This window comes from Patiria miniata, unplaced genomic scaffold, assembly GCF_015706575.1.
Source record: "Patiria miniata isolate m_02_andy unplaced genomic scaffold, ASM1570657v1 HiC_scaffold_19, whole genome shotgun sequence".
Taxonomy (NCBI): Eukaryota; Metazoa; Echinodermata; class Asteroidea; order Valvatida; family Asterinidae; genus Patiria; species Patiria miniata.
Window position 1 is genome coordinate 2525470 of NW_024037057.1, and position 11808 is coordinate 2537277.

The following is an 11808-nucleotide window of genomic DNA, read 5'->3' on the forward strand; positions in this document are numbered from 1 at the left end:
TTTGGAACTCTCTCCCACTCCATATTAGAACTGTCAATGCCGAAAATGAATTTAAAACACTCCTTAAAACTCACCTGTTCCATTAATTGCTTTTAATTGTTGTTTCCTGTGAAGCGCATCGAGACCTTAATTAATTAGATGCGCTATATAAAAACTGTGTTGTTATTATTATTATTATGGTGCTACCACAACAAGTTTACCGAGAATGCCTGTGTAGGTTTTGAGATTATTCTCTGTAACTGTCAAAATGGCAAGAGGGCTCGATATAAATGTGGGTAAAATAAAAACAGCAGCGTAATTTCCAACTAACAAGCCAGGCGGTTCTCTGTGAAGTAAAAGATCCTAGAAGTAGAGGTTATTATTGTTGTTCACCTCTGCGTTCAATGTGTAATGGGATATAAGCCATGTGTCAGTGCAATCGTTATAGGGGCCCAATCTACATTATCAGTTGTGTCAACAAGTGTTGAAGTCAAGTGATTTGGTTGGCGAAGAACTGTTCGTTAAATATCAAAGTGATCTAAAGACTTTGTCCCTGCGCGCGTGATACACCCAACAAATTTTGAACTTTAACACCAAAATTGAATCTTACAACAGTTGCATTCATTCATATTCTGGAAGATATTTTTTTTAAACCGAGGCTAGGTTAAAGAAACCAGCAAGTCCAATACTCCATGATTTAAACAATAGTAACACATATGACTAAAATACAAACGCTTCTTTTTATTGTCAGATTGAGTGACATTGCTGGTCGTTTTGTGCCAGCCGTTGAGAGGTACCGTAGCAATGTAACATAACTTCTAGACACTCACACACCGCATGATCTTTGTGACTTTAGACCTCTCGATATGCATTGTGCTACAAAAATAGCTGTTGGTTTTTCCAGACATTGCGAAATTGGAGTAGTATTTTACACAGTGAATACACATCCATTACACTCATTATTACGATGTCTACATCCCCACAAAGCGACAGTTTTCTTCTGTTTACCACTTGCAAGAAATTGAAAGCGAGAGAACTACAATGGTGGTGATCTTAAACTACTGTTTTTCCAAGAGCATACAAGGTGGGTGTCATAGTATATAGACTAATACATGTTGAATATGTAGGTATAAACTTCAACCATTTTATAAGTGCATAAAGTAAATGCTATTGCTTACATGACTGCTGGTGAAGTTGTCAAATTGCATTTTAAATACATTTTGGTTTAAAGAAAAACTAAACTGTTGGGCATACAACTAGCTCTTTGTATAGTATTGTCTTGGACACAAGCACAGGAGACGCGACTAAGCAAACTTTAGGTAACTGCAGACTAACCATGTATGCATTAGGATGCTACAGGGTGTTCTATAGCTGCAGATACCGCTAGATGGATTCAACTTCATAAGTACAAGAAAGTATTCTTCATTTGAAAGGTATATCAATGAACAAACACAATTGACATTTAAATACAAAGAGTGAATAGGGTGTTTGATAATGAGAGCAGTTGGATAATAATTATGTAGGCGTACGCTGACAGCCGCTGTTTGGCTGTGTTTCGAACACGAAACACAAACACATTTGACTCGTTTTGTTCTATGGAGCTATGCACGCAGTTCTCCTAGAGCACCTCGTATCGTACCTCCCAAGGACTTCAAAGCCCCAAATACCCATTCAACAAAAAATGCTGACGTACACCATAAGAAGAGTATATGACCCTTTGACAAACGGCTCCTTTTCCCTTCCCTACACTGAATTCAAAATCACGGCACCACAGCTTAGTGTAAGTTTTGTGACAATTGCTTATTTCTCAGATTTGCAATATATTTTCAACCAACGTGCATGAGAATTGTTATGATAGGTACGTGGTCATCTATGTTACCGGAATGTCTTTCCACTCTTTTGGTTGTAGAAAGATGGCGGAAGCTGCAGCCATAACCGTGTTGGGTACGATCAGTCGGGAACACCTCGAATGCCCCATTTGTTGCTGTCGTTTCGCCGATCCCAAGATACTGGACTGTCTGCACAACTTTTGCCTAAAATGTCTACTCGAGCTCATCAGCAGACAGCAACCCAAGGCAGACGAGATTACTTGCCCAGTTTGCAGGCGGGTAACTGCGGTACCAGACACCGAATTGCAGGGTCTACCCAACTGCTTCTTCCTGAGTAACCTCGTCGATGAATTTAACAAACAGGAGAGGTTACTTGGCGACGCGCCAACGGATGCTCCAACGTGTGAGGAATGTGACGAGGGCTTAGAAGCCGTTTCAAAGTGCTTAGACTGCTGCAAACTTATCTGCACAAAATGCCTCGAAGCCCACGAGCGCATGAAATCCATGAGACACCATAGGATAATTGGAAAAGAAGACCACGAATTCGCTGAAGCCTTGATCGGTCCTCGAATGAAAGGTAATTTAAAATGTTACAAACACCATGACCAGGATATATGTCTTTACTGCGAGACATGTTAGACTTTGGCGTGTGCGGCATGTGCTGCATTAGATCATCGGGGAGCAGAGCATGAAAACAGAGAGGTCGCAGATGCCATACGGTCGCATCGTCAGAATGTCGGCGAGATTCTGCAAATGTTCGAGCAGGGCAGAGAGGAATTCAAGGTCGCCGACGCTTCACTATCACATGCAAGGAACAGGTTGAGAATCAAAGTCGCCCGGGCTTGTAAAGACGTTACCACCAAAGAGGAAGAAGAGATCTCAAAGATCAGAAACAAATCTCGCCATCTGAGGGACAAAGTCACCCAAATCGGAGAAGCACGAGATAGGAAGTTCGAAGAAGTCCAGAAAAGCAATCGTGACAAGATGGAGAGGGCTGAGCAAATCGTAGCGACAGTCAACGACTTGATGCAGCAAGCTGACGACTTTGAGCTTTTGGACCTCAAACCCAAGGTGATGCACAACTTAGAGTTCCAGAAGGAACTCGAATTTGAGCAGGCACAGCATGATCTCTCATTCATTGGGGTCAAATGTCAAGATATTGTGGCAGATACAGACATCGGCGAAGTACTTCAGGAAGAAAACTGGCAGTTGAAAGTAGAGTTTGGTGAGACAGGGCCAGAAGATGGGAAATTGGAGCGTCCTGCAGGCGTCGCGTGTCTAACCAATGGTGACATAGCCGTAACCGACGTGGAGAAATGGAAGTTGATGGTTTTTACTTCCACTGGGGAGTATAACAAAAATGTTGGTGGGGAGCAGTTGAATAACCCTAGGTTTGTTGCTGTGACCACTAGTGGTCTTCTTCTTGTCACAGATAAAAATTATGTCAAGGTGTTGGACTCCAGTCTATCGGTCATTAGACAGTTCGCAACATCACCGGACGATGCAGACGATAAGACAAATGTATCTGGTATCACCGTGGACAAGGAGAATCGGATAGCAGTGGCAGACTCAGAGCGAAAGATGATTTCTTTGCATCATCTGGATGGGTCCTTAATTAGAAATATTCCAAATGACATGGTCGCTGGTGATTTAGCTAGCGGGATCAGGGAACGCTTGATCTTCACAAACGTCTCTGAGAGCAAGTTGATTTGCACTACCTATACGGGAGATGAGGTGTTCAATGTCGATACTTTACTTGATGGGGAACCAGTATGTCCCTTTGGCGTGTGCTGCGATGATGCTGGGGACATCTATGTTTCCGTTGGTATCAAAGAAGGTGAAAGCAGTGAAAGCAGTGAAAGCAGTGAAGACAGTGAAGGCAGTGAAGACGACGAAGGCAGTGAAGGCGATGACGGCAGGGAAGGCGATGACGGCAGTGAAGGCGGTGCAGAAGATGACGGTACGGAAGGCGATGACGGCAGGGAAGGCAGTGAAGGCCATGACGGCAGGGAAGGCAGTAAAGGCGATGACGGCAGTGAAGGCGGTTCAGGCGATGGCGGCAGTGAAGGCGGTGAAGGCGATGACGACAGTGAAGGCGATGAAGACAGTGAAGTCTTTGATAGCTACGAAGTTCACCATTATTCACCCAATGGAGTCTTCATTGGGCGCTTGGCTCGCGGACTCCACAATTCTTACGGCCTGACATTCACTCAAAGCGGAGACCTCGTGGTGGCTGATAAGGAATCTGTCAAGATCTTTCAGCGGGTGTGAGCCACATGAGCTCCGTGCGCTACCAAATGAGGGCGCGTTTTTGAGCTCCGTGGACGGGGGACACGGCGTGCGCGTACTGTACTGGTTCGTGCGCAAAGTACGCACGACTTACTGAGTGTGCAAAAGCGTCAGGCGTCGTCGGCGCGCGAATACATTCGAATTCAACTTGCAATGGTCTCCGAGACTAATCTCCGCCTCCAACGTCTTTGGAGACATTCGAAATACGCAGTGGATGGATCGGGAACCAGTCTAAATCACCCCAACTCTCCTTTTCTGGTCGTTGATGGGGGTACTTGCGCACGGAGCGGATAGTCTGTACAACAGCCCGTGTGCATAGTCTTTGACAACACGCACATTCATTGGTCCGTATTTGCCTGATGTTCCCAGTGATTAGTCCACACGTATTAACTATTGAACGGTTCGTGTGATTCCTATGAGCGCAAAATATCCAACACTAAAATGCAGATACTATTTACATAACACTTGTGTAGCATACAAGTAAAACTGATCCGAGTTGTTCCCAACTCATTGACAATTTCTCGCATTTGTATGCAACCCTACGTAAAGCAACAAGTTGACTGTATGGTACTCATTCTATGTTAAGCGTAAACCATGTTTAATCTGCCAGATGCGGTAGGGGGAAAAGCGTATCGCGTAACACATTACAGAGCACGTGACCACAGCATTTGTTTGCTGTGTCTAGGTTTTGTTTATCCATGTCTATTACGCGACAACGGGTGATGGACCGAAGACCCGATATAGAAAGCGCCTGCTGATTGGTCAAAATCTAGAGGCCAAGAGGCGGCTGTCTTGCATTAATCAGCGAATTGACTCGCATATCATAGACCATGGCTCTTCGTCGCGGCGCAAGCAAGTCATGGGTCGACCTGAGGCCAGCTTTTTTTTCTTTGTTTTATCTGCTTAATGCGGTACGGGAAAAACACGGTACGAAAAAAAAGCGTGCCCCGAAAAATGACGCTTTGTACTCAACACGAAAATCATAATCTTTAAAAAGCGAAAGAGTATTACTAAAACAAAGGGGGTAAAGGTTTTTAAAAATTGAAACCAGCCTTACATTTTTACTGCAAAAACAGTGGCGCAGATGTAATTTGTCGTAGCTGCATATAATGTGATGACGTCGGGATTAATCGAGGTGTGATTGAACACTCCATAAATTAGCCCCGCATATATAAAACTTATCTGTATTTGCATACAAGGTCGTAGGCTAAAACTCTTACGCCAAAAAAAAATGCGATTCCAAGGACGATTCGACCAAGGTGTTAGTCTGTCCCCGGTGGATTTGCATAATAATAGTGACCGCTTGAGGTCGCTGTTCGCGCTGTACCAACGGATAATGACAAACGCCTTGACCAAGGCTAACTTGAATGCAGTCCTTATCAGCCGTCACTTTAGAATTTTTGTAAATGCTTATGGGTCCTTCAAGTTTAATTATAACAATTGCACTTTAGACAATTTACGCATTTACTAAGTGTACGTTTTCACCTTATAACCGCCACAAAAGTATTGCATAATATTTTATCTTTGAACCACTACATTGAGTTCCACTATTCCACATGTATTTTAGATGTTTGTCAGAGTCGAGTTAGAGGTTAATTTTTGTCATGATATTTCTCTTTCGCGTCAAGTACGAGTGCTGGTACTTCCGAGTACGAGTTCGAGTAATCGCATTTCAGAATACGGCCATACGGCAAATGGTTCATGCGGCGTAATTGGCACAGGTCCAGTCAGACCGATATACAGACCCACTTGCGGCTAGCTGTTAAATGAGTTTGTCCGGACTTGCACAGAGGAAAAACAGGACATTTCCATTTCTCCACAAGCCAATCAACCATTTCAAACTGAAAGTATCGATAAAATAAGAAGGCCATGGTAAGTGAAGCTACAACATGCTTCCCCCGTGTACTGCTTTCGAGTACGAGTACTTTAAAGATCGAGTACAATTTCGACATGTCGAGTACGATACTTTGCTGCCCGAGTACGAGTACCGTCATTTCGAGTTCGAGTACTTTGACATTCGAGTACGAGTACGAGTACTCAAAAGAGTACTCGAGTACGAGTACCGAGTACTACAACACTGTTAACCTGCATGAACGGATTGCTCACAATGAACGTTCTTTCAGACAGAAAGATTTAACAAAAGCCAGTTATTACCAATCACGTCTTCGCATCAGTATATCTTCAACATGCATGACTTCTGTTTATAAGTTTTTGTCTGTTTCATTTGATGTATTAGTTGGTTATGTACATGTTTGCGAAAACAACATTCACTCAAAATAAAAGCCTTTGGCTACAATATAGTAACATTGTAATTTGATACAATGTATAACGGTTATCAGGTCCCAGCCATGACTAATTTGTTCAGATAGAGCATAACCAGGGGTGGATCAAGGAATTTTTGCAGGGTGGGAGTTTCATCAGCAATGATGAAATATAGACAGGTTTTTTCTTCGGACACTTGGCCTCCGAAAATCAATAGGTGTGTGTGTGTATGGTGGGGGGGGCCTCGTGCCATACTTTCAATGGGAGTGCTGTTCAAATCCGACGATTATTAACAACAAGCTGATTTACCCGATCATAGATCGGGTAGGGCGTAGTGTTGGGGATGAAAATGTGGGGAGTTAAATGTAAATGGGGGATATAGTTGGGGAGACATGCAGTTATAGAAAGGCAATTTCTGTGGTGTGATCTAAGGCAATTTCTGACCAATAAAACCAATTTGAGCAAAAGATCTTCTTTTAAAGTTTTTGAGTTTGGAGTAATTGAATCAGCTACATGTATTCTGAGCAATAGAATCATTATTGTTGGCTACAATATTTTTATTCGGGGAAGAAAAAGTGGGGGGGGGGACCAAACAATGCCCCCCGCCTCAAAATGTGTGTGTGTGGGGGGGGGGGGGGTGGGCGGGGGGGGGGTGGGGGGGTTCCCCCTGTCCCCCGTCGATTTACGCACATGATAATTATGTACCGTGGCAACTGTCTGTAAATGTCGCCGTTGGTCTGTTAAATTGGCTTTTTGTGAGGCAGTCGCATTTGGAAAACGTAGTGAAAAGGTTACTGTAGTACACAGGCGAAGGCTGGTTTAAATCATAATGCAATAAAACGTGAACGTGTCATTTGAAATGAAAATGTTGAGTGTTACCATAAAATTACAAACGGTCTGAATCATGGAGGAAAGTCATAATTAAGTTTCAGTATTGGACTCTTCAACAAACGTAAACTTGAACTTCTTACAATTTGCGAGACCGTCTGCGAGGAAAAAGTCGATTTAACTTTTATTGAAGTTGGTTCAACCATCTATATAAGAGCAAGTTTTACTCTGCCTCCGAGAAATGTTTGCTCCTGAAAGGATCCGAGACCGCGGCTTCACGTCCGTGGAAAAATGTGGGTGTCTCGCGCCGTGTCGGACACTTTTTCGTCGATTTTTTTTGTGACTGCGTTTAAGATCGCGATATTTGAAGCAATGCATCGATCCTTCGTTGGCCCCAAGCAGGCCCCCGAAATTATAACGCAACACTGAATTATACGTGGCGGGCAGCGAACTCACAACGCTCAGCCTTGGTGGTGGAAGCATGGAGCTGTAAACACATTATGGAAGCAACAGCACTCTATCACGCGACGCCACATGCTTGCGCTTCATATAGCGAGCACCGTAGACCCAACCTCGTTTCCAGGGTGTGGAGCAGGCTGCAGTACGCGTTGCCATCGACAGTTTTGCATAGCCCGGAAAAACTACGCAGTGTAGACTTTCGATTGGTCAGACCGCGCAAGGCATACTAATGTTAGTCCTTCTGAGTATTCGTTGCACTCGGCGCAGGGGCGGCAAGCAAAGCACATGAAAGAATAGGGACACTTGGAGGCCACGCACCATGGAGAATTTTTTTTTTTTTGCAGAACAGCCGAGTAGCACACGTAAACGCAACCCCTAATTCGAAGCCGCTGACCTCGCACTGTCTAGACACGCAGAAAAGCCAGCACAGGGGGCGGCCAGGCAGTCAAAGTGAAAGCGCACACGACGGCAAATTCCTGCGCAAAACGCAGTCACGACAAATCGACGAAACGGATCGCCGGTCCGTACGGGAAAATCAGGACGACCCGAAGCGTCCGACCCGGCGGAAGACACCCTCCGCATTTTTCCACGGACGTGGAGCGATTTTGGCGCCGCGGGAGCCCGCGGTCTCGGATCCTTTCATGAGCAAACATCGTCTCGGAGGCCGAGTTAAACTCTCTCTTATATAAATAGATATATCACAGAATATTGTACAATACACCGTAACCAAGCTGCCTCTGTCCGTATTTTGTGCACGGGCGGACAATATTACCATTACCAGTATATTTTTTTGGGTGTCAGGGAATGGGGTTCGCATTATTTTTAACGAATCTCGATGCAAAATAAAATTGACAGAGCTGAGGGGGAGGGGGTGACCCCCAAAACCCTCCTGGATCCGCGCCTGATAACTACACTTCCACTCGAGTAAACGTCCAGTGGAAAGGCACTCTTTGTCACTCTTCTTGTTCTTATAGCAGGTCAACCAACAATGCCCCCGGCTGATTGCAGGTTTCACTATGAGCCATGTTAACAGACTGTAACTCTCACTGAGCATGCACCCCGCGAGTAAAAAAAATAATGACTTTTCAAATTAGTTGTCAGAGTATTAATAAAATACACCAACATTTTTAACAACTTCAACCACAATGAAAATAAGGACAATTCACCAACATTTTGTCGATGGGCCCAAGCGTTTCACAGGCTATTCCGGAGGTAATATTTCCTCTAACTGCAGTTTTTGTTTGCAAAAGAAAATCAACGACAACGACATTTGGCATACTCTGGATAAAGAAATGTAAGCAATAAATAAATAAATCGATAAATAAACGAAAATTCGTAACAGCTATTAATGCTTTAACGAATCTACTCAAATCTCAATATAACCAAATCGAATAATTGTCGGACATTTCACGATGACGCTCTAAAATATAAGCAAAAACATTCCTCTGTTTATACCTACTAAAACGCTAGCAAGCCTGTAAAATTCTTCTCCCAACAAGTCGCCTTTACAAAATGAGCCAAAATGCCTGTTGTTTAGTTGTTATTGTCAAATGTAGGTATGCATTTAGACAAAATGGACATTTTCTGGTAGTATTCTATACGTTCAGTTTCGCAACGGCCTACTTTTTAGCCTTGAAATGGGCATATGAATGGTCATATAGCACTTAGGTCCAGTACACTTGAAATAAACCAGTGTCATCATTTTATAGTACACTGCAATGGTAATGCAAAAAATGAAACTGTACAAAACCGAGAGCAGATGAGATTTGAAGGTTTGCATGGTGAAGGGTAATAATAAGGTAAGTTGTTGCGGTAGCACCATGTGGTCAAATCTCCTTTGAGAGAATCTGTGGTTCTCCGGTTCTTTTCAGAACCACACATACTCACAAAAGAGATTTTGCCACACGGTGCTGCCGCAAAAACTGAACCGAGAACACCTGGGTAGGTTTTCAGATAGTTGTCTGTAACTCTCAAAATCGCGAGAGGGCGCAATATCAAAGTGGGTAAAATAGAAACAGCAGCGTCATTTGCAAATAACAAGCCGGGCGGTGCTCTGTGAATTAAAAGATCCTACAAGGGGAGTTTTAATACCATTGTATCAGTGCGGTCAATGTGTAGAGGGGTACAATGTCATGGGCCTGTGCAATAATTATTGGGGCCTAATCTACGTTATCGATTGTGTCAACAAGCGTTGAAGTCAAGTGGTTCGGTTGTCAAAGATGTGATACAATAATTATTGTAGTGATCTGCCTTGGAGACTTTGTCCACACGCGGCGTTACACACCCACAGGACTTGGACTTTGAACACCCAAATCTCGCAACAGTTGCATTCATTTATACTCAGGAAGATTTTTTTTTTAAAGCCGAGGCTAGGTAACAGAAACCCACAAATTTGATTTAATACATCTAGAGTAAAACAATAGTAAAACTAAAATACAGAAGCTTATAATTATTGTCAAATTGAGTGACATTGCTAGTTGTTTTGTGCCAGGAATGGGCGTCGCCAGGATTTTTTTTCTAGAGGGGGACAAAACAAAGTTTTCCTAACAAATTCCTGTATTTTCAATATATAAGTTTAATATAAGTCGATATATAAGTTTCAGAGGGGGCGGGGACATTTTGCCCCCCAACCAAACCCATTAAATTTACACCACTATGACTTCGACCTCTTTTTCCATTCTTTCTTTTTCTCTTGTTTTTTCCTTTTTTATTTTGCTTTTCCAGGGGGCAAGTGCACCCCTAGCCCCCCCCCCCCCGTCGCGACGCCCATGGTGCCAGGCGTTGAGAGGTAGCAAAGGTAACAAAACTGCTAGACACGAGTACACCGCATGATCGCTGTGACTTTGAACCTCTCGACATGCATTGTGCTACAAAAATAGCTGTTGGTTTCCCGACATTGAAAACTTGAAGTGGGATATTACACAGTGAATACGAATCCATTACAATCATTATCTGGATGTCTGCATTCCCTCACAGCGATTGTTCTCTTCTTCAAATGTTACCCTTTGCAAGACATTGAAAGTTCATACAAGGTAGGTGCCATAGTATATATATATACCAGTGCAATATGTGGGTAAACATTTCAACCATTTTATATGTTCATAAAGTAATGCGATTGCTTACGTGCCTGGTGATGAAGTCGTGGAAATGCATGTTACAATAAATTTTGGTTTAATCTATAGTCATGAAATTTCTTGGGTATGTTTATGAAGAGTTGCTCTATGTATGTACCGAGTTTCAAAATTTTCTGTCACTCGATGGCCGAGATCTTACGGGGACGGAATCCCCCCCCCCCCAGCGGAGAGATGGTCAAAATAACCCGGCCCTTTTAGGGTTAAAGACAAATTAAACCGTGGTTAAAACAACAAGCTCAAACTTAGGGGCAGTGACTGAACAAACTTAGGTATTGACAAAACAAACCTGTATGTATATATATATATAAATGCATTGGCTCGCAACAGGGTGGTCTTAATGATGAACTTAAAAGAAATTATTTTAATTTTTTATTCTCACAAATATCATTTCGCAAATATAACTTTTTTCCCATTTATTACAATTTTGCAAATCTAATTATTACAATCTTTATAAAGCTAGTTTAACAATCGTAAATGATATACACAACATTAATTTTGATGTACTATATAAATGTATGTAGGAACCCTAGGTTATAATATATGGTGTTATCATTTTGAATATACTTGTTTGATTACAAAGAGTAAATGGGAAAGATTGATATCGGTGTATGCTAAAACAGCTGGTTTCTATGTACGCTATTATGATGACAGAAGAAATGTGTTACTATGTAACACTAGAAAAAGTAAAAATACCTGTTCTAGAATTAAACTAGACGTGTAAACCTTTTATTGGACTATAATGATCAGCACGCGGGACTTATGAAGCACCTTATCGCACCACACCCCTGGACTTCAATAGCCACCATTACCCCGTTGAGACAAAAAAACCTGCGCAGTTTGTATATTACCCCTTCGCTACCTTAACATTCAAATAACGAGTGCGCAACTTAGTAAAAGGTTTGTGACAAATTGCAAGTTGATTTCTTAGATTTTCAATCATTTTTTTCAACCAATATGCATCAGAATTGTTACGATACGTTGTCCCACTATGGCACTGGGGAATGTCTTTTCTCTCTTTTTTTTCGTAG

The 11808-nt window shown here is 42.6% G+C and overlaps 1 pseudogene; it reads left to right on the forward strand.

The window, feature by feature from the left end:
• The first annotated feature begins 1892 nt into the window (after window positions 1–1892).
• Window positions 1893–4143, forward strand: LOC119725317 (annotated as a pseudogene).
• Window positions 4144–11808: the final 7665 nt, after the last annotated feature.